The sequence below is a fragment of the Panthera onca genome, chromosome X (assembly GCF_046562875.1).
Source record: "Panthera onca isolate mPanOnc1 chromosome X, mPanOnc1 haplotype 2, whole genome shotgun sequence".
Classification (NCBI taxonomy): domain Eukaryota; kingdom Metazoa; phylum Chordata; class Mammalia; order Carnivora; family Felidae; genus Panthera; species Panthera onca.
The window spans coordinates 21,410,516-21,434,570 of record NC_138357.1 but is presented as its reverse complement, the minus strand read 5'-3'; the positions used below and the strand labels follow the sequence as shown (position 1 = coordinate 21,434,570).

Here is a 24,055-nt window from a genome sequence, read left to right as displayed (position 1 = left end):
GTATAAGAATATCACCATACTTAATTACACAATACTTATAGAAATACAAACTTTGAGAAAGATAAATCTGGAGATAGGAAGATAATTTTCATCACATAGAAATTCTTCATGGGTAAAAAGGAAATGACAATAATTTCTTTGAAAATTTAAGGGTAATTATATTTACTAAAATAAATGTGCATGTAGCACCCATCTTTGTTAGCTCCTTGAAGGCAGGGGATATAAATCTCATTTACTTTTGTATATTCTACAGTGATTAGCTAGAAGTAGGTGCCAGTTAGTGTGCTTTTAAATAAGTGAACTCTGGAAGAACTCAACAATTGTACAAAGTGGGGCTTAACTGCAATGCCTATTTAATAGACCTATAGCCAAATAAAATCTCTGCATTGTGTAGTAATGCACTGTGGACTTAACTCTCTAGTCATTTCTGCAGAAGCAAGATAGTGGTCCAAAGCTGGGTGAAACATCAGACCTCTGCAACATTCCAGGACTTAGATAAATGGTGAATAATAGTGTTAATGATAGTAATTATAACAAGACTAAATATAGGTAACACTTACTTAATACTTATTATGTGCCAGGCACTGTTCTAGGCACTTTATGTACATTAATCTATAACTCACAACAACCCTATGAAGTAGGACTTCTCATTACCCCTATTTTACTGATGAGGTAACAGGAGCAGAGAGGTTAAGTAACCTGTCAATGGTCATAAAATCAGCTTGCAGTGAAGCCTGATTTAAACCCAGGCAGTCTGGGTCCACAATTCATGCTCTTAACCACTATGCTATCTTAAACTAGGTAAATCATAAAGTTATATAATATTTGAGCTGGGAAGGCTACTGATCTCATCGTTACATAGATGGGTATCCCCCAGGTCCTCTATTGCAGGGATCCTTAAGTGGGGCTAATTTGCCCCCCGCCCCCACCGGGAACATTTGGCAATATGTGGAGACATCTTTGGTTGTCACAACTGGAAGTAGGGGGTGCTTCTGGAATCTAGTGGATAGAGGCCAGGGATACTGCCAAACACCCTACAATGTACAGGACAGCCCCCTACAGCAGACAATTATCTGACCCAAAATATCAACAGTGAGAAGGCTGAGAAACCTTGTTCTACTGCAGCAATGTTGATGTGTTCTTTTTTTTTTTTAAGTTTTTATTTATTTATTTTGAAAGAGAGAGCAGGGAAAGGGCAGGGAGAGAGGGTGAGAGAGAATCCCAAGCAGGCTCTGTACCATCAGTGCAGAGCCTGATGTGGGGCTCACAAACCGTGAGATCATGACCTGAGCTGAAATCAAGAGTCAGATGCTTAACCAACTGAGCCATCCATGTGCCCCTATGTCCATGTGTTCTTACTGGAGAGTGCCTTATACTCCTAGATTCTTCACAGTCCCTTCCCATCTACCACATGTGCAGCCAATCCCAACTTCTTTAGTTGATGTACTACTCGCTTATGCCACTGTACTAAAAAAAAATCAGACCGCCTTCCCCACCAAGAATCTATTAACATTTTTAGCATGGTTACTTTTATGTTTCACATCAAAGAAATGATTCTCATGGTGGGGAGTCCAAGTGCCATGGAAGTCCTGTAAATAATGCTAGGAATACCATGGCAAAAGAGAGGAAGTTTAGAAAATGCTTGCATGGAACACAGAAGAAAACACCATTTTTAGCATATCATATAGGACCTTACATACAGTAGGTACTGAAGAAGTATGTGTTGTAAAAGATTATGGCACAAGGGCACGGTTGGGTATCCTAGAACAGAATAACATTGTGCTTCCTGTTCTCTGGCTAAGGGAAAGAAAACAGCAAGATAAATCATGTTTCGGTTCTGCATTAAGCCTAGGGCTCAAGGTTTTATCTTCTGTTTGTTATTTATTGCTCATGAAGCAATATATTGTGCATTGCAGGTGTTATTTTGAATCCCTCTTCATTTTCTTTGAAAATTAACAATCCATCATTGTTTGTGAACAAGGTGCTGAAGCTCGGGGCACATCCCACTCTCTCCGATCACAGACGTCACCAGCAGTGACGCCACAGTCTGCATCATGATTATGCGGGGTGAGGGAGCTGACAGCAGCCTTTGTAAGAGAAAGCTCCCACGCAGCTTGAGAGAGATGATGCTATTAGACAAGCAAGGGCTTTATTTCCTTATGAGTGTTACCAAGAATGGATCAAAGAGCCACTCAAGGGGATCAGGATGTCACAACATATTCTTCCTTGGGGAAGAGGAGAGGAGGTGGGGGAGAGACAAAAGGGAAAGGTTTTATGCTAGTCTATATTGTAAGTAATCACATGGGCAGGGTAGGAGACAATAGCTTGATCCTCAAGGTATGCAGATGAGAACCTTGGGGTAGAGAGTCCTTTCAGAAACTAACCCTTATCCTGGATGATTCATTGTTTTAGTCTATAAGCTGGAGGGTCCTGGAGACAGCTACCTCCATATTGGGGCAGTTACAAGGATATTAAAGGTTTTTAAATAGATCTATAAGAAGCTAGAGTGCTAAGCCAGCCCTCCAGATGGCAGTTGCAGTGGGGGTAGGGTGTAGCAAGGAAGAAGAAAGACACAGTTCTTGGCATGCACTTCTCCAAGGAGCTCACAGCATATATCCTGTATTTATAAAGGCAACAAGGTACAGTGGAAGAAATACAGACCTGGAGCCAGATAGATCTAAAATAAACTCTTGGCTCTATCATTTACTAGCTGTATGACTTTAGGCAAGTTCAACACACCTTTTAGCCTGTTTATTAACCTGTATTATTTACCTAATGATAACGATGTTGATTCCTAGTATTGATTAAATGTTTATTATGTGCCAAACACTGTTTTAAATCTGTATATGTATTATATAATATAATCCTCACAACAACCCTATAAGATTGGTAATATTTTCATACCCATTTTACAGATGAGGAAAATGAAAGACAAAGAAGTTAGAAAGTTGCTCAAGGTCACAGATGAAGTTAATGCTGGAGTTGAAATTCAAATTCAGGCAGTATAGCTTCAGAGCCTAAACTTTTAACCACTGAGCTATAATACTCTCACTATACTATAAAAAATGCTGAGCAAATATTCATTCGTGATCTTAACCCCACTTCCTTTATCTTTTCCTTGTTTTTTTTTCCCACTAAGAAAGAAATCATTTGGTTGCCCTGTGGGGGTCTCTTCTCCCACTTCTCTGAGCTGGAGCCAAGGGCCTCCTTTGTTATTTTAAGGTGGGCTGGCACAGACTGAAGAATCTCAGGAATAGTCTTTGTCACTTCCAGGTTATGAGCTGAATGTGAGCCAAGAGAATAGGTTGAGGTTGGATGCAGGGGAAGTCCAACAGGCTCCACCATTAGAACCTTGGAGGCTTCCTCAGTCAGTAAAAGCAGGGGCTAGCTGCACTACAAAGGCTCTGTTGGGCTTTTCTGGACTATGGTCCATCCTTCCCATTCCTGACTTCTGGGCTTCTGAGATACCAGTGCACTCATGTTACCCTGGTCTTGGTTGAATGGTTGACTATGGCCGTCTAGTTTTTAGATTGCATCATTGCATTCATTCCACATTTCTTACCTAATATTTAGACAAAAAACACTGAAAGCATAATTGGGCCTCAAAAAAAGCTACCTTATCCCAGCTCTTCGAACATCTGTGCTAATTGCCTATTAAAACACACATTTCTTTTCCTAGTTTTGAAACAAACACTTTAATATTACTGTCAGGATCCCAAATGTTGTAGCTACGGCTTTTCAATTAGAAATCTTAATATTTAACCAATAAACTAATTGCAGTTCAGGTACTAAGTATGCTCTTTAAGTTAATGGTGTGGCTGGTGGTGGAGGGGAAACAGAGAAAGAAAAAACAAAGAGAAGCATAAATTCTGTAAGTTCCCAAAGTTCTGTGGTCTGTGCTTTCCTGAGGTAAGTTGCATAAGAGATGATTTGGCAGCCCTCTGCTCTGCTGTTAGAAGTCTGACAAGGTCTCTTGGAGGAAAAAAAATGGTCCTGGGGTTAATCCCCAAACCATTTTACTTTAGCCCTTGTTGCTGAAAATTTTTTCAACGTGTTTCAGTATACTTCCTTGCCATAGGATAGAAAGTACAACACAGATTAGGAGGGCTGAGTTTCAACTCTGGCTCCACTATTTTCTTGCTGTATCGCAATCACTCACACCTGTATTTGTCAAAGTGTGGTCCAATCATGTGCATCACAATCACCTGGAATGTTTGCTAACTAGCCAAGTTCCAGGGTCCACAGCTGAGGTTTCCATCTGGGTGGTGCTGGGGAATCTGCCTGTTGAACAAGCACCCTAGATATCTCTTATGCCCACTACAAATTGGAGAAACACAGAGCTTCAGTCTCCCCATGTATAAATAAGAATGATACCACCCCTTTCACCAGGTTGTGGTGAAAACCCAGGTGGTCAGTAAGTGCTAGCTGTACCTGAATCTTTAAGTGAGATTATGGCAGGGCTTCAGGATCCATTCTGAATATTAATTCAAGAACATGTTAAATCCACGCACTATTTGGTGGTACCAGGGGTGAAAAATCCATGTTTCCCTGCCCTTTGAGGGGCTCACAGACTAGTGGGAGAGACAGACAAACTATTGCATAGTTTGATACTGGTTAAACAGAGATATTAAGGGGAGGCAGTTACTCTACTAGGAGGAGAGGTGGTGGTAGAGAGGGAGCAGAAGCATAGAGGAAGTGATGTTAAGCTGGAGAAGTCTTTGAAGTAGCTTTTGAAGGACAAACCAATTATGATGATACTGTGGATATCTTTTTTTTTAATATGAAATTTATTGTCAAATTGGTTTCCATACAACACCCAGTGCTCATCCCAAAAGGTGCCCTCCTCAATACCCATCACCCACCCTGCCCTCCCTCCCACCCCCCATCAACCCTCAGTTTGTTCTCAGTTTTTAAGAGTCTCTTATGCTTTGGCTCTCTACCTCTACTATCTTAAAAGGTGTAGGAGATAAGGCTGTATTTGTGCTAAGTCTAAAACCTAGAACAGAAATTGTCCTTGTTGGGGGGGGGATGGGCATGGGTGGAGAATATTTTCCATATCAGTTTACTTATTCCTCTCTCTTAAAAGTACAATATTAAAAAACTAGAGTCATTTTGTATTCTCCAGTTGGTTGGACTCTGGGAGGATGAGTATTAGACTATATTTTTGACTTGCTTTGTAAGACACTAACTACAAGGCCATGGTCTAAGTCAGAGGGGTGGGACACTGGCCATGACCCCTATAAACAAGTCAAGTGTTAAATCCTACTGATAATGGGAACTTTGGTTTGAGAATTGGCTGCCTCAGCAGAGTCATCTTCAAATATTAAGGGCAATGCTATATATACACATACAGCCACAGGAGGCAGTGACTAATGGCTCTGCCTTATGCCAGCAGCCCTGGCCCCTTTCTAGCTTCTTTACCTCAACAAGCAGCCTAACTCAAGTTTTTAAACTCCACCTCAATTTAACAAATAATCAGAAAACAATAGCTTGTACCATACAGAACTTCACACTGCCCCCACCCCACACTTCATGTTTCAAAGTAATTGATTTTTTTTCAAAATTGCAACACACTTTCACCAACCCCCAACAGGCCTTTGGACAGACCAAGCATGATAAACTCTTAACCCTTAAGGCTGTGTGACCCTGAATAAAGGAAAAATAGGGTTATAACCATAAAGATCATGGTTTTGGACTGGATCTCATCCTGGCCTTCTACTTACTAGCTGTGTGATGCTAGGAAGATGACTTAATGTCTGGTTTTCATTTTCCACATCTGAAACATGAGGACAGTAATAGTACCTATCTCATAGGGCTGTGGTAAGGGTTAAAGGAGAAAATATATGAGAAGAAGTCCATTACAGTGGCTATCTCAGTAAGTGGTAGTGAAATACTAGTAATTATTGTGAATATAGTAACAATAGTGGGCATTACTCTGATATCTTATAGACAACAGGGGCCATTTGTGGTTGGAAAAAAAGGGGGAGTATTATAATCCCTTCAGTTGTGAAAAGGACAGGAAAATACCAGTACAGGAATTAGCCACTTCTGGATATGTATTTACACAGAAAAGAACAATATGGCTTCTTTCTAACCAGTTCTTTACCAAGAGCACTGCCAGAAAGAACAGTAGGACTAATCTATATGCTTCTCATCTGCTACATTTTTGAAAAGTGGTACCGTTAATAAAATCCTCAAAATATTTTCCAACGTTACCCTCCTCCTCCACTGTATATACCCCAAACTCATCAGACCTACTTCCAAAACCCATTTGCTTTTTTTCCCAAAACCATGGATGGCATTTACATCCATGCTCTCACTTGTGGTCACCCCATCTGTGGTGGAAGAGGGCCAGCATTACTTAGTATCACTTTTTCATTTCCATCATGAGGATGGGAGGCAATGGGGTAGGCAGGAGAGCTTGCTTTTCATGGCCATCCTTCCAATAAGACAAAGGGAGTTATTTATGGCCATAAGCTGTGATCTCTGACAGCTGGGCAGAGGGCACCCACTGTGTCAGCCTGCTCCAGGGACAATCCATATGTAAGTGCGTTGGTCGTCAGTTTGTGATTCTGGGACGGTATTAATAATAGTGCCTTTCCTGGAATCTATCTTACATATGATATATTTTTCCTCATTTAATTCAATAGTTCTCCTGACTATTTTAATACACCAATAGTAGTCCAGATAGCAAACGTGCATGAGTTATTGGCTTTCCTTCCTTTTATCCATTTCTGTTGTAACTTAAATTTTCTTCCTGAGTGAATCTCTAGGCAACTAGTGACATCACCTTTAATCCATTTGTTGTTTTTTTTTTTAATTGGCATTAACAGGGAGGGGGCATAAGCTGCTAAAAAATAAAAGATATATAGGTTGGTGATGATCTCCAGAGCAAATCTTACAGGGATTGGTAGAGCAAATTTGATTTGAAAATGATTACAGAGGGTGAATTCCCTGTAAATAATGAATTGGAAAGAAAATCAGGCTGGGAGTATTTGCTTATCCACTTATTTCCACATGGAAGAAAAGCCGTAATTCCTGTCAGCCTGTGCTTACAGCATGCCTAGATTGGTCAGAGAGAAACCAACCAGAGACAAAAATATACAAGCTCACCTGTTCACTGCATTTTCTGTCAGGTCCAACACCAAGGAAAGCCAAAAGATAAGTCTTTGGGTAACAATCCATAAATCTGTGGCTACGGTTCAAGCACTTAACTTCAAATTTCCAAATATCTGTGCCACTGTTCTTTCTCCTCCCAGAAGCTGGAAGTTCACTGTCGGAAAGGAGAGAGGAGGGGCAAGGCAGCCGAAATGCCCAAAGATCCTGGGAAAATTGTGGGAAAGCATGCCCTCCCCACACATAATTCTTCTTGAAAGACTAACTGTCATGTCACTGGGAGACACTGTCAGAGCAAAATGGTTACTTTTTTTTAAATTAAAGTGCAACTAGCTTTCAAGAGTGGCTACCTTCCTTAAAAATGCTAATTTCTGTATATCAAATCCCATTTGTCCACTGACTCACACTATCTTTTTCTAATTTTTTAAATTGAATATTGAGTAGGTAGGTACAAAGGGGAATTTATAAGAGACAAATGTAGAGTCTAAAAAAATGGTGCAACGAAAACTATGTACCCAACATGTGGTTTAAGAAAAACAATATAATTATAACTTTTAAAGACCTCACGTGCCCCTCCCAATTCTTTCCATCTCCCCTGAGAGGCAAGAACTATTCTGAAGTTTGTGTCGATCACTACTTGTGTATCCTTACAGTGCTGCTACCTATGATGATGCTACCTCTTCTTTTATCTGAATTTCTAAAGGATTCTCCAGTTGCTGGGAGCTTTAATTTGTGCTGTTCTCTTTCACATTTCTCCCCTTTCCTTTGTTTCTCTGCCCGCCTGGTTCAGCTTGTCTAGTAGTCTGTGATCTATGAACAAACAGGAGTGTTAAAGATATCATTTAATTGTGAACCCATATGGAAACACAGTAATTCTTTTGCAATATGGCTACTTTCCTTTTTTCTTTTTTTTAAATTTTTTTAAAAAATGTTAATGTTTATTTTTTATTTTTAAGAGAGAGATAGAGTGCGAGGGGTGGGGGCAGGGAGACACAGAATCTGAAACAGGTTCCAGGCTCTGAGCTGTCAGCACAGAGCCCGATGCGGGGCTTGAACTCACGAACCACGAGATCATGACCTGAGCTGAAGTCGGACACTTAAGCGACTAAGCCACCCAGGTGCCCCATCCTTTTGTTTTTCAAGCAGATCACTGCATGGACCTTGATTTGTTTACCTGGAGGTCTGGGGACACGGAAGTGGCAGTGGGCTAAAGAGCAGGGTGACAGGAGTGTATGTATTGCCTAGCATGGGTATTTCAGGGTTCTGGAGTCAGAAGACTATGCTATTTACTGGCTGTGTGACCTCACGCAAGTTACTTACTCTGAGCTTTGGTTCCCTCTTCACAAAAATGCAGACAACTATATAAAATTGATCTTACAGAGTTGGTGAGATGGTTAGACAAGAGATATTAATTCTAAAAGTGTTTTTCAAGCTGTAATATACTGTAAATGTTAGTTGTTAATGATGCAGCTATTCTGCTGCTGTTGTTGATGCCATAATATAAATTCTGTCAAAGTCAAGGTAAAGGACTAGATATGAATTTTCTAAATCTGGAGCTAATCCACAGATATACCCTTGCCAGCTATCTGGCAAAGCTGGCACAGTGAAAACAAAATTAAATTTTCTTTTCTAACTCTCTATTACTGGTCTACATGGAAACTTTCCACCTTCAAACATCTTCCTCAAATCCCACTGTACCTGCCCAATCTGTGTGTGTGGGAGTTGTGTTTGCTCTGGCTTACGTCAGTGTTGGAGCCTAGGGCAGAAAGTAGTCACACATTACAGGCATCTAACATTTTCTCTTCTTAGTCATTTCTCATAGGACGGTTCTGGCTGGTAACTCAAACAGAAATGTATGCAAGATGTGCTCATCACGTGATCAGTTTGTGCCTAAGGAACCTTCTGAAGGTCCTGACTTTTGCCTGTGTGATATTAACATAACCATTTGCATGTCATTTCCATTTTGTTTTTAAAAGGGTTTCTCCTTAACAGGAACCCTCTTGCACTGTTGGTGGGAATGCAAATTGGTGCAGCCGCTCTGGAAAGCAGTGTGGAGGTTCCTCAGAAAATTAAAAATAGACCTACCCTATGACCCAGCAATAGCACTGCTAGGAATTTATCCAAGGGATACAGGAGTACTGATGCATAGGGGCACCTGTACCCCAATGTTTATAGCGGCACTCTCAACAATAGCCAAATTATGGAAAGAGCCTAAATGTCCATCAACTGATGAATGGATAAAGAAATTGTGGTTTATATACACAATGGAATACTACGTGGCAATGAGAAAAAATGAAATATGGCCTTTTGTAGCAACATGGATGGAACTGGAGAGTGTGATGCTAAGTGAAATAAGCCATACAGAGAAAGACAGATACCATATGGTTTCACTCTTATGTGGATCCTGAGAAACATAACAGAAACCCATGGGGGAGGGGAAGGAAAAAAAAAAAAAAAAAAAAAAAGAGGTTAGAGTGGGAGAGAGCCAAAGCATAAGAGACTGTTAAAAACTGAGAACAAACTGAGGGTTGATGGGGGGTGGGAGGGAGGGCAGGGTGGGTGATGGGTATTGAGGAGGGCACCTTTTGGGATGAGCACTGGGTGTTGTATGGAAACCAATTTGACAGTAAATTTCATATATTAAAAAAAAAATAAAATAAAATAAAAGGGTTTCTCCTTGAAGATGTGTGAGAATGAGAGTAAGCAGTGAAAAGCCACGTTTCCGTTCTGCAAATGATATAATCAAATCTGTAAATGGGCAAAAATACACACAAGAGACGTTCCATAAAACTGCTGGCAATTATTTCAGCGAACAGACGAAAGTTTCGCATGATTCCCCACAGCTGCCGCAGGTGTTGAAGGAAGACGTTCAAGCAACACTGGGGGAATATCGATTATCTTTTTGAATATGGAGCTAGGCTATCTGCTTGGGTGCCCAGGAGGGGGTGAGGGGAGAAGGGTGTTGGTAATGTTCCCACACGTTTCCCAGCCTTGAGGCTGGACAGCCACATGCCCATCTGCTGCTAAGAAAAAAAACTATAGACAGAGCTTAAGTACATGGGACAGACAGTTTGACCTCTGAGGTTGCAAGGCTCTTGCCCTCCGCCTAACAGCTGACGCCTGGAACAAGCAGGCCAGCCCCTCATGGCCCTTGCAGGGACTAACAGGAGGGATCCAGCTGAGGGACGGCTGCAGCTATGGCAACAAATGCCCAGGAATGAGTTAACACCAGCCAAAGGGGTTAATGAGAGAGGCAAGAGCTTTTATACAAATGCATTAGGGAAAGAAGATACAGTGGGAATGAGGTCCATTAATAAAGCTGAGTGATAAAATCCACCACCATCCTTAAATTGGACTTTGTTTCTTAAACTGCTTTTCCAAATCAGTCTCCTGTGTTCCAGCTGTTCATTGAGATACTAAGCTTATTTAAAGAATAAAAATAATACAATATACAGTGTAAAAGGAGAAAATCAGAGAGGCAAAAGGGTATAAAATTAGACTTGCAAACAAAGGAAGGAAGAAAAACAAGAGATGTGTACAACTATGTTCTGAATATGTTCAAACAGCTTGTTATTACTAACAATCGCCACCTGACAATAAATTACCCCCCCCACATGTGGATTACAAGTTGCATTATTATGATGCATTAGAATCAATCTGAGTACTAACGATAATGGGTGGTTGGGTGGCTAAACATGGCCCCCAATTACTGCCGAGTGCCCTCTCCTTTTGTGGCTACACAACAACTGTCATCAATATTCTCTCACAGAGAATGTTTTCTTATCAGCATTATGTCCTCAAAACATCCCTGGAAGGCAGGTGGATATTGATGGGCTTTTTTGAAGAAAACAGGGAGGCATGGAGAGGTTAAGTGAAAATTAGCAGAGGTGGTACCACCATTCCATAACAGAAGTTGGGCAGCCAAGGTATACAAGCAAAGGGCTTTGGGCTGCTCTTTTGATGACAACAGCACCTACTGAATGCAGTGGATCAGTTTGTAGTCACTTTCTCAGCTGCAGTGAAAAGCATAGAATCCTTAAGCCACTACAGTTAGAATATCTGGTTGTAGTACAGAGCACAGAACCACAGAAAACCTTTTTTAACTTTAGTAGATTACAATACAACCTCAGAGGAAAAAAAGAGTATACTTGAATTCAGAAACTAGTATAATCCATTTGGATGGTATTTCTTAGTTGTACGAATGAATGAATGAAGGTACTTCTTGAGCCCCTCTTATGGTTTTTGTTAGTGGCTGAAAAACATACAAGAGAAGTAAAAGACTGTTACTCTCTCAGAGAGTGTATGATCTAGTTGAGGGTGGAGGTGAGCAGATTCACACACAATATGAAGACCAAGCAAAACTCATAAAAAGCCTAAGTATAAAGTGACAATCCTGCTTGTCCTACTCATTAGAGGAAAAGAATGAGAAAACCCGAACGGTAGGATGTTGGTACATTCCTACATGAATGTTACTAGAAGAACTTAAGCTGACAAGTGCATTAGACACTTCTATCAACAGTGAATGTACTCACAAGAGGGGTGGCCAAAGGAGATGAACAGGAGAGAGCATGAGGTAAATTAGATGAGGTTCAAGGGAACCAGGATGGAGGTGTCTGCCGTTATTTTAATATGATCATGTCATTTTGAAAAAATGTTTATTTTTGAGAGAGAGGGCAAGCGGTGGAGGGGCGGGGAGAGGGGGACAGAGGATCCAAAGCCAGCTCTGAGCTGACAGCAGAGAGCCCAATGCAGGGCTCGATCCCATGAACAGTGAGATCATGACCTGAGCCAAAGTTGGATGCTTAACCGACTGAGCCACCCAGGCACCCTGATCTTGTCAATTTTGAACCAAACTCCACTGATAGGGCTTACTTCCTTGGGGACAGTGTTACTCAGGCAAGTACATCTGGTTGGCATTGTCTGTATGTACAGCTAAGAGCTAGAGGGCAGATAATTTGAGATGGAGTATTCTGGTGAGCACATGGAAGGTAGACAGTCTGTGTTGTAGGCCACTCTTATTTTAGCTGTTAGGCATATGAAGTGGCCAAGTTTTTAGAAATGTATTAGAAAAGTATTTTAGAAATGAAGGTGTCTGACTTGTGTGCTTGTGCAGGTAAAGCGTTAGCCCACTCATAGGGTTTCTGCAAAGAGAGATTGAATTTTCCTGACAAAAAGCATTTTGGATCTGTTTTAGTGACTTAGCTGGTATTCAACAGCATTCAAAATGATGCCTTCCTGACCCACTTCACTTTGCATTTTCCTGTGCTCCACAGTCTCAGCCTACATACCTCACCTTGCCTTGTCTTACAAATACAACTGGCTGTAGGAGACTTGGGCAGAAGCTGCAGATTGTTCTAGAAAACCAACCACTGAATACGCACATTATGCTGTACACAGTGGTCAGCAGTGTGACTGTCACATGTGAAAGCTGAACATCGTAAGAAGCAACAGGTTAAAGAGCTTCTCTACATCTACTTGTGAATTTCTCATTGAGGAGAATTAAATTCAGAATTGCAACAAGACTATATCTCCCTCTATAGGACCTATCCTCTACCACTACTATCTCTTTGTAGGAAATTTGAAGTAGACCACAATTATGCCCAAAGGAAGTATCATGCTATAAGAAGTTTGTGACTCCAGCCCCTACAGCTTCAAGGTACTGTAGTTCTGACAATAGACTGGATGCAACTTTATAGCCTCAGAGCCAATCTTTGGATTTTTCCAGGAATATAAATGGCAAGTTATTACATGAATGTTACTTGTAGAACTCAAAATGACAAGTATGTTAGACACATACATCAGGAGTGTATGAACTCACAACAGGGCTGGCCAAAGGAGGTGAGCTGGAAAGAGAGAGCCCATGGGAAATTAGGAAGACAGATGAAGGTTAAAGGGAACCAGGATGGAGGTGTCTGCCATTATCTGAATACGATTATGTCTTTTTTGAGCCAAACTCCTCTGATAGGTCCTGCTTCCCCAGGGGCAACACTTCCCGGGCAAGCAAGCTTAGAAGTCATTTAGGAAGAAATATTTCTTTCCTCTGACATGAGCAGCTAGGTGGAAAAGATGAGCATACATTTGCTTTGGGAGCAAGAGGTGCTGAGGTTAGTGCTCATCACCTCCTAGAGATGATGATGTATTGTATATACACATAAAATCACTAAAGCTGCTTGCTATTTCCAGTGGGGTCAGAGTACACAGTCTTTTACTCCAAGTGTCTGTTTTTCAATCTGGCTATATCTTGAAATCTGTTTTGAATACAGCTCAGACAGGAAGGTTTGGGTCAAGCATGCAGTGACTAACCTTCAAAGCAAAACAGAATGCCAGGATAGCTGCCTGACCTTTGTAGTAAAATTAATCTGATGCTTACACTCTACCCTAGAGTCCATAGACTTTATTCATGTGACAGAGTCACAAGACAATTTAGCAGGGATTACTAAATTCCACTTAATCTCATCAGAGGGGAGAACTGAGGTTGATACATTTCAGGACCCCAACGAATTGGCCAAACCATGTGGGAAAAGAAAGGCAGATTGACTTCTAGGAATAAAGTGAAAGAGGCTACACTTGGTGCACAGTAGGCACTCAGTGAGAACTGATTCCGTGAATGAGGCAAAAGAGTAAGACAAACCTCATGTCTGACATGAGGCTCTCTCTGAAGAGAGCCCATTCCCTACCACACACAGATGCAACTTCAATCCTTTCGAGTTTATCATACAGGGAAGCCATTTGGCAAGTGCCAGAGATCCCAGGGTAAGGCTGGAAGGTGAGTGGGTTTGCAGATGGTACAAGACATGCCATCTTTCCACATTCCCCTTCCCATTCCAGCTCATGGTAGAAAGTTTGGGGCAGGAGATTGCTAATCATAAATGGAGAAAGCCAGGGGCTCCTGGGTGGCTCAGTTGGTTAAGCATCTGACTTCAGCTCAGGTCATGATCTTCTGGTCCATGAGTTTGAGCCCCACATCACGCTTTATGCTGGCAGCTCAGAGCCTGGAGTCTGCTTCGGATTCTGTGTTTTCCTCTCTTTCTGCCCCTCCCCTACTTGTACTCTGTCTCTGTCTCCCAAAAATAAAAAATTAAAAAAAAAAAAAGAAATGGAGAAAGCCAAATAGATACCAACAAATTACAAAGAATGCATCTTACCCAAGAGGGCTAAGAGAACCTCAAACAGGAAAACAATGTGAGGTTTCCAGAGGGCCACTGCAACAGTAGTACCAACCCCAGCATTACCCAGGAGGAATCAGTGTTCCAGTTGCTGCACTTTAACAAGTGTGTTATATATAAAGGCCTAAGATTGTTCACAGTGGGAAATCGTGGTTGGTTTTATTTAGGCAATATAATAATGTAACTTCCTGAATCTGATGCTCTTTATTTGAACATTCATCATAATGATTCATCTCTGCTCTTCTTTCTTTGCCAATGATGTTTGCATTCTATTAGCAAATATAATTTCATAGAAGATGATAAGTGAATCAAAATTATCCAATATGTTTCCATCATGGGAACAGAAGGAATCCTGCAATGCTCTGTTTTGCATCATTCTACTGATTTCAATAAGTTTTTAATAGATATTACTCATCATCACAGAGTCAGTACTAATATAATATTACAGAGATAATCTGATTTTGTCTAAGTGAACCCCCTCATTTTGTTTCACAGGAACTGAACATTTTCTAGTCTGGGGGTTCCACAGAAAGTATGCTGACTTTGTACCTAAGAGACACTTAGCACTCATGTGATTCTCTAAATGCCTGTTAGCATTTTACCTTGTATGAATAGTTAACTGGGTGCCTGCAATATTTCCGCTGCAGGATTTAAGAACTTTGGGGCAGGAATGGTACCTCACATACTGTTAACTTACCCCCAGGATATGGCATAGTGAATGAAGAAATAGCCAGTATAGTGCTATATCAGTTTTTACCTACTTTAATCTGCTGAGAGCATTGGATTGCCTGACAATAATGGTGGCTCACAGGACTTGTTGGTTATGTTTTTAAAGAGAAATGCTTTCTGTAACTTTTCTAAAAATGCTCCCCAAGTTAATCTTGTTAATATTCTCCATATTAATTTTTTTCTTTCACTAACTAAGCTTAGCCTACCTAAGAGCAATAACCTCTACTAGGGATACCCCTGGTAAGCTCGTTAGCTCTGTCTTCCAAAATGATCTCAAGTCATGGGGATAAAATTGGGGAACCAGACAGTATATTCAAAATATTCAAACAGCAGCAAGGCATGAGCAAACAGAACTGGACACTGAACCTCAGCAGTTGAGCAGGGTCCAGGAGGCCCCTTGGCTGTGCCAGAGGTCAATCCATTATTGCTAGACAATGGGGAAGCCTGGGGGAATACCAGGAGGATCAGGGTGGCCTGTGTGACAGGTGGTCATTTAGGGGGATCTGGGCAGTGATTATTTATTGGCCAGGGTACCCAGTGATGACTTAGGGGGTTCTTGGCAGTAACTATTTACCAACTGGTACCGGAGTTTTATTCACTATTATTAAACTGATATAGCCATTCAGCGTACACTGTCTGAATATCAGCCTGGAGGTAGAGGACCTATTTTTACCCAAACATGCAGTATAAAGAAGCAGATACTCCTACCCACAGCTGCAATCTCCTTAAGTATTGTCTTAATCCTCATGGAAATCTTTATGATCAAAGTTATTCCTTATATTAAGCCCACATGAAAAAACCTTTCCTACAGAAATATTAATCTATCTTCTCTTATTCTGTCTTCCCAGGGTATGAACTGCTAGTCACTTTTTATCTGTTAAACATGTTTTTTCCCTTTAAAAGAATTTTTGAGCCTAAAAAGAAAAACAAATCCTAACATCTATAGCTCTTCCGCCCCCTGCAATAGAAGGTGAGTCAGGTAGGGGTAGCCAAGAAGCAGAGACATATGGTGGGAGACTGAGGAGCTGTCCTTGCTGTCTTCTGCTTGAGTGGAGAAAGCAAAAAAAAAAAAAAAAAAAAAATTAAAACAATGGCAGAGGCTGAAAAATAAAGAACTCTCCCTTCAAACCATTCGAATCAATGTAAACAAATGTGTCATGTTTTTGTGCTCTTTTAAAATCATTTTTATGCTAGGGGTGCCTGAGTGGCTCAGTTGGTTGAATGTTGGACTCTTGATGTCAGCTTAAGTCATGATCCCAGGGTCATGGGATCAAGCCCCATGTTGGGCTCTGCATGGAGCCTGCTCAAGATTCTCTTTCTCTCTTTGCCCCTCTCCTCCACTCACTCTCTTTCTCTTTCTCTCTCTCTCTCTCTCTCTCTCTCTCTCTCTCTGTCTCTCTCTCAAATAAAAAAAAAGTTATAAAATCATTTTTATCCTAATCCCATATCCAGGTCTCTGGGTGGTAGATATACTCCCCCTCAACACCCAGTAGCTGCTGGGGTACCTTGTGTCACCCATTCTCACCTGTGTGTGCCCACTCAGCAGAGCTGTGTCACCATGAGCAGCAATTGCCTCTCTGCCAGAAGAGCAGCTGTGTTCCAAGGTCTCCGTTTGGGTAAGCTTGTCTTTGCCAGTTAGTGTTAAGTTTCCTTTGTAGGAATGCTAGTGAAATTGCTCAGAAAGTTAGATAGGACATGTGGGAAATTGGCAAGGTGAGCAATTCCTGTTTCTCTAGAGGTGATGGCCTGCAGCTATACTATCTTTTGAGAGCAAATGCCAGCTACAAGATACTTAGGTACAGGCTGGGTAAAAGGGTGAGTCAGAATCACAATTTCTGCCTGGAGGGAATGTCTAAGCAATCACATTGGGCATGAGGTGTTCGGCACACTCTGGTGCTAGAGAGTCAAGCATGAGAGTTTTGCTTAGTAACAGCATCAAATGAGAAAGTAAGAATTCTCACAAATTTATGTTTAAAAAAATCACAGGAGCATCATGTATGCCTTACTTTTTGGGACACCCCTCAGACTGCAAGCTGGACAGACAAAAAAACTTGGGGCACATACTACTAAACAGTTTCAAATGGCATGCCGCATACTAGCTCAGAGGCAAAGGACTTGCTACAAGTCTTTATTTGTGAGTTCCAAGGAAATATCCCCTAAACGGTGCCTTTTGTCCTCATCAACTGCAATATAAAGAGATCTCCAGTAAAGTAAAGCCTTATTCCTTGTCTATAAGATTTCCTTGTGAAGCAGAGGTTCCTTGGGTATGATTAATGCCTGTGGAATATACACTGCAAATAATGGCTGGGGGCCCATAGCATAGAAGAGCTCTGACAAGCATGCCCAGTGGGAGAGACTGATTGGACAGTCAGACTCCTCCAATCTTCATGCCTACCCCTGCCTCCTACTAAGTTGTGTGAGTTTCAAACACAACGGTTAAGATGTCTTACCCAGGGATTTCACTTATGCAGTAGATCAACCAAATATTTATACATGAGGATAAATGGCTGCTTGTGAAGCACCTAAAGTTTTTTTTCAATAAAGGAGGAGTCTGTATGTGGCATTTGGTCTGTCCTGTGTCAGGGGCATATTGCACTGACATTAGAAAAACGTGCTCTTTTCAAAAAGATTTAGTCTCATTTCCCTTTTCTTCCTACTTTCTCTCTAATGACCGGGAGTAGAATGAGACTTCAATTTTAGGATGATTTAGAGGTCTGGGAGTTGGCTCTTTCTTCCCCTGGTGTGTGACCAACTTCAAAGAAGCAATTGTGTAACTACTAAGGAAATTAGTTCTTTGCCAAGAGATGAAGATCTTTTGTCATAAGCCAGAATAAATAACTAAGCCCTTCCATCTCCATCTCAGGAGGGCCTCTGGGCTAAGAGGAATGTCTGTCGGGTCCCTGCAGTAGGCAGTCATCTGGTCAAGAATATTGTTCGTGCTCCTTCTGCAGGCAGAAGCACTGGATTCGAGAGGCTAGGGTGAGTGTAGGGAACACAAAGGAAATAGGCAGTAAACAAATTAACAGATGTATAATGCCCGATGGGGACACACCTCTATTTATAACTACCACTTATTGAGCACCTTCTCTCTGCATATTACTGCACTAGGCAGTTTATATGCATTTTACCCTCATAACAACCTTATGAAGCAGGTATTTTGATTCTCATCTTATGGAGGAGCAAAGTGAGTCTGGAAAGTTTAAGTAACTTGCTTAAAGACTTCACAACGTAAAAGATGGGCCAAGATTTGAACACACGTTTCTCTCTTTTGACCCTAAGTGTTGGGCATTATATTTGGTACATTGTTTATGCTTAGTCCTCACAACCTTCTTGAGTTGCAGGTATGACTATCTTTATTCACATTTGGTTCACAGAAGTTAAAGACCTTGCCCAAGATCACAGAGACAGTAAGTGGCAGAAGATTCTAATCAAAGCCTGATTCCAAAGCCCAGGCTCTTAACCACTGAACTCTACCACCTCTACTGCCATGTGACATATGTCAGACATTTGGTGAATGTTTGTCCCCATTCCAACTGGTACACTGAAGGTAGGTGGAGAACAAAGTGTTGAGGGTAACTTGAATTTAGTAGAGCAGGAGACGTTGAATAGTAGAGCTAGAGCTAGAGCTACCATTTTCCCTGGGGGCTGGTTTTACACAGGATGTGGGGAAGGGTGCTTAAAGACATAGGGAGACAGAGGGTAACTGATTTCTATCCCTCTATTCCCTAATTATAAGAGGATGAGAGACCACTCAGAACATGAGCTGGATCTAGGACCTATTAGAGACTTACTATTATCTGAGCTGGGTCGATGTGCAAGTTATCAACGTATTGCCTCTTACTCCAAATTCACCCTTGTTACTTGCTCTCTGAAAAGGGTTCTGGGCCCTTTAAATATTTTGCATTTGTCAGTTGATACAGTGTTAAGCTTTGTCAGTAGGGGGTACAAGAGAAACATTTCAGAAGGAAGGGGTTTTTCTTGCTGGTACCAGTGTGCTGGTGTGCTTGCCTTGCAGGCTCCTGCAGTGTAAACACCCACCTTCCCAGTGCCTCACTCTAGCAGCACACACAGCTTCCCCAGCCCCAGGTTTCTGCAGTACCTGCAGCTTTCCCAGCATGAAGTTCCTGTAGTACATGGTAATCAGCAGCATCAAGCAGCATCTCCCAGTACCCCTTGCTCGGGTGGTTTTATAGTGAAGTGCCTATGCTAAGATCCCTCCGAGTGAGCAGCTTTCCTTGGCACTGTAGAGAATAGATTTCCCAGAAGTTCCACAGGGCATATTTCTATAAAGTTCCAGGAGGCACAATTCCAGCGAGTTATGTTGGCACAGCACCACAACAATTTCTCTGCTAAATCCAGTGAGCCACAACTGTATCCTTTACTACTGGATCTCATCCCTGGGGAAGGCGTTGCACCTTGGTTGTTCTAACTCAGCAGTGCATATAGTGGCTGCACCTTATCTCTACTATTCCCACATTTTTACAGTTCTTTTTACTTCTTACTAGCCATCTCCTGTTATAGTTAATACTTATATTAAACTTTCTCTGTTCAGATTACTGTGTTGTTTTCTCTTTCCTGATTTTCCCCAGACCAATACAGGTAGCTTCTTCTTCCTAGATCTCAAAGTAAGATGATTCCCAGGGCAAAGGAAGGGACTGAAGGTAAGAAGGATGGTCTTGTCCCAGAAACAAGGTCTAAAGGGAAAAGAGCATCTTAATTTTTCAGGAGGCAGTAGATGTCTTCTCTTTCCTGCTTTCCATGAAAGAAAATGAATTAGGACACCATGACCTCTTAGCTGTTGGAATTATTTTAATGAGGAGGAAAGAACCTGCTAGATAGGAAAGGCAAGTGGAGCCTGAAGAGTGTTTGGGTCATGAGACTTAAAGGCTTTATGATCATTCCGAATTCAAACTGTACTTGAAATTCCATAGTTCAGGTGTTCCAAAGGAGAAGTGCGTATCTGTGAAGACAGTCTCAAAATGACCACCCTCTTTAAAAAATGATGAATATTGAACTCAAAATCTCTATGATTGCCTACAGAATCCTTCTTTCAAAGTTCAGGGTTGTTTCCTCCATGGCCAGAGATAAAATATTTTCTGTTTTTGACTTGGCTTTCCTGTGAATGCATTTATAGAAATTTCCAGACAGCTTGCAATGTTCTGAATTCTGGAAAAACTTCTGAAACCTCAGGATAGAAGTTAGGTGTTTGGAGTTGTTATGTCAGGATGTTTTTCAAGTGCCACAAGGATAAATGGTTTTTATCAGTGACAGAACATCATCATAATTTTTGTATTACTCATGGATTTGTGCAGCTGAGTTCTTTCTGAATTCCAATAAAGCATTTTCCCAGACACGTGTTGGTAATTAACCACTACCTTTCTAATTTTGTTCTCTTTATGCCTTTATGCTTCCCTGACCCTCCCACCACCTAAAACTGCAATACTGCCTCCCCAAAACTCAATGAATGCAAAATGGAAGGCAAGCAGTTAAATAGGAGAGAATAAGGAAATGTAAATCTCAAGGTCTGACAATCAACTAAAATGCTCCCTGTACATGATACAAGATCATCTTTGGAGAATTTAGGAAGCACCGACCCAGATCAAATTCGGAGACACTAAAAGCATCATGGTTAATCAGTCAGCCTGCTCAATCACTGGGAAATTTCCAGCATACACTTGGAGGCCAAAGTCCCCCTAAACCTTTACTAGCCTTCCCTCTTTCCCTCTATCCTCCACATATATGCACACATATACACATAAAAGGATCACATTGCTAAGAATGGAATGAGAAATGGAGCACTGCCTCAGAGCAGTTTGCTGGTTTATACTGTAGCAGCTGATGGGGACAGGTAGAATAGGTGATATGAGGGGTTTGTTGCTCCAGTTAGAACTTCCTCCTGAAGACTGAGAAGACCAATGGTAATAAACCATTACTATAAACCAGTAAAGACTTGCCTTCACATTCAAAACAGGAATTAGTCCTCTGTTGCTGTCATTATTATGATTATAGATTAGAGAACTGGTTTTTAGCCAGGGTGGTTGGATGATCTGACACATGAAGAAGTGGTATTGAGAGGAGGGGTGGCCTAATGCTTAAGATGGGTCCTACGATCAAGACCTGAATTTGACTCCCAGATTTACCACTAACCATAAACAAGGTACTTAACCCCTCTGAGTCAGTTTTCTCATTTACAAAATGGAAATAATAGTATGTGCATTATAGAATGTTATGAGGAATGAATAAGGTTTCCAGCAAAGAGTAGAAATTCCATATATGTTAGCTACTATTATTTCTGTAGTATTATTTACTAAAAATCACACTGTCATAACATCCTCAGTTTCTTTGCTCTCTTTTGCCAGTTTTGGAGGTGTGGATGAAAGTGGTGGTGCTGGGGACATAAAGATATGACCCCCACAAATATTCAAAATTGACTTTTGATAAAGGCACAAAACAAATTCAATGATTTTCAGCAAATGCTGGACATCTGTAGGGAAAAAAAAAAGAAAAAGAAACTTGCCCTAAGTCGTAGATACCTTATACAAAAATTAACTCAAAATGAAACATGGACTTAAATGTTAAATGTAAAACCTTAGAGGAAAAATCAGGGAAAAAATCTTTGGGATCTAATGCTAAAAAGAGTTCTTAGGCTTGACACCATAAGCATGACCCATAAAAGGAAAAATTGATAAATGAGATCTCATCAAAATTAAAAACTATTCATCTGTGAAAGACCTTATTAAGAAGATGAAAAGACAGACTACAAAGTGGGGGAAAATATTTGCAAGCCACATATTTGACAAAGGACTAGTATCTAGAATATATAAAGAACTCTCAAAAGTCAATAGAAAAAAAGACAAATGATTCAATTAGAAATTGGGCAAAAGACATGGAGAGACATTTAACCAAAGAGGATATATAAGTGGCAAATTTGCACATGAAGAGATGTTTAACATCATTAGCTATTGGGGAAATGCAAATTAAATCCACAATAAGAGATCATTACACATCTGTCAGAATGGCTAAAATTTAAAAAGTTATATATTTGTAAACCACATATCCAATAAGGGTAAGTTAATATCTAAATATACAAGGAACTCATACAACTCAATAGTAAAAAACAAATAGCCTAATTAAAAATGGGAAAAAGGTCTAAATAGACATTTTTCCAAGGAATGCAAACAAATGGTGTTTGTACAAACAAATGGTACATTGAAAAGGTGCTCAATATCAGTAATCATTAGGGAAATGCAAATCAAGGCCACAATGAGATATCAGTTTACACCTGTTAGGATGTCTATAATAATAATAATAATAATAATAACAAAAATGATGAGGTAATAACTGTTGGCAAGGGTGTGGAGAAAAGGGGACTCTTGTACACCGTTTGTGGCAATGTAAACTGGTACAGACACTATGGGAAACAGTATGGAGGTCTTCAAGAAATTAACAATAGAACTGCCATATGATTCAGCAATCCCACCCCTGGGTATGTATCTAAAGTAAATAAAATCATTATCTTGGAAGAGATATCTGTATTCTTACATTGACAGCAGCATTATTCATAATAGCCAAGTATGGAAACAACCTAAGTGTCTGTTGACAGATGAATGGATAAAGAAAATGTGGCATATATAGACAAAGGAATATTATACAATCTTTAAAAAGAAGGAAATCTTGTCATTTGCAAAAACATGGATGAACATGGAAGATACTATGCTAAATGAAAGAAGCCAGACAAAGAAAGACAAATACCACCTGGTATCACTAATATGTGGAGTCTAAAATAAAGTCAAACTCATAGAAGCAGAGCAGAAAAGTGGATGCCAGGGGCTACAGGATAGGAGAAATGGGGAAAGGTTGGTAAAAGGGCACAAATGTTCGGTTATAAAATGAATAAGATCTGAGGACCTAATGAATAACATAGCAACTATAGTTGATAACACTACTGTATAATTGAAATTTGCTAAGAGAGTAGGACTTAAATGTCACACACACACACACACACACACACACACACACACACACACAAATATATGAGGTAAGGGATGTGTTAACTTGATGGGGTGAATCCTTCCATAGTGTATATCAAATCATCATGTACACTTTACACATCTTGCAATTTTATTTGTCAACTTTACCTCAGTAAAGCTGGGGAAAAAATGACAACACCAAATACTGGTAAAGATGTAAAGATCTGGACCATTCATACACTATGAATGTGGAAATGTGAAATGGTACAATCACTTTGGAAAAGTTTGGCTGTTTCTTTTAAAAATTAAACATGCAACTACCAAATGACCCAGACATTGCACTCTGTGCATTTATCCCAGAGAAATGAAGATGTACATTCACATAAAAACATGTACATGAATGTAAATAGTAGCTTTATTCATAATAGTAAAAACCTGGAAAAAACCAAGATGTTCTCAACAGGTGAATATTAAACTATGGCACATCCATACAATGGAATACTACAGAATTGACTATTGATACACACAATTATCTGAATAAATCTCGAGGGAGTTATGCTGAGTAACATAGACAATCTAGAAAGGTTAAATACTGCAAGATTTTATTTATATAAATGCCAAAGTTACAGAAATGGAGAATATATTAGTGGCTGACATAAGGCAGTAGGGAGGGGGGCAACAGGAGGGATCCTTGTGGTGACTGAACCATTCTGCATCCTGACTACACCAATGACAGTATCTTGGTTGTGCTACTGTACTATAGTTCTGCAGGATGTTACTGGGTAAAAAGTATATGGGAGCTCTCTGATTATTTCAAAAAAGGTTTAACTTTTCAAAAAAGGAAGGGGGGAAAGGTGTGTAAAAACAGAAGAAACAGAGTAGAGACAGACTCTCCTGTTTCCGATCGAGTTCAGATATGTGTCCCAGGTTATAGCAGGGTTTCCAGCTTGGCAGGCTAATCCAATGAAGTGCAGACATCCCCCCCCCCCCCACCAGTGTAGGAAAGAAAGCAAGGCAGATTTTTCCTGCAGATATAGTGCCTGCTCCTCTCACTGGGATGTCAGTTATTAGTTA

General features: G+C 40.5%; 1 protein-coding gene across 9 annotated transcripts in view; it reads right to left on the bottom strand.

Annotated features, from left to right (window-relative positions):
• Window positions 1-24,055, bottom strand: part of ENOX2 (ecto-NOX disulfide-thiol exchanger 2) — a 273,070-nt gene that overhangs the window by 71,295 nt on the left and 177,720 nt on the right. The window contains exon 1 of one of the 9 annotated variants that reach the window (XM_081792314.1): window positions 7,114-7,356. The exons of the other annotated variants lie outside the window; for them this stretch is intronic. The gene's annotated coding sequence lies outside the window, so the exon portion shown is untranslated. Of the gene's footprint in view, window positions 1-7,113; window positions 7,357-24,055 lie in introns of those variants that run through there. 9 annotated transcript variants of the gene reach the window in all.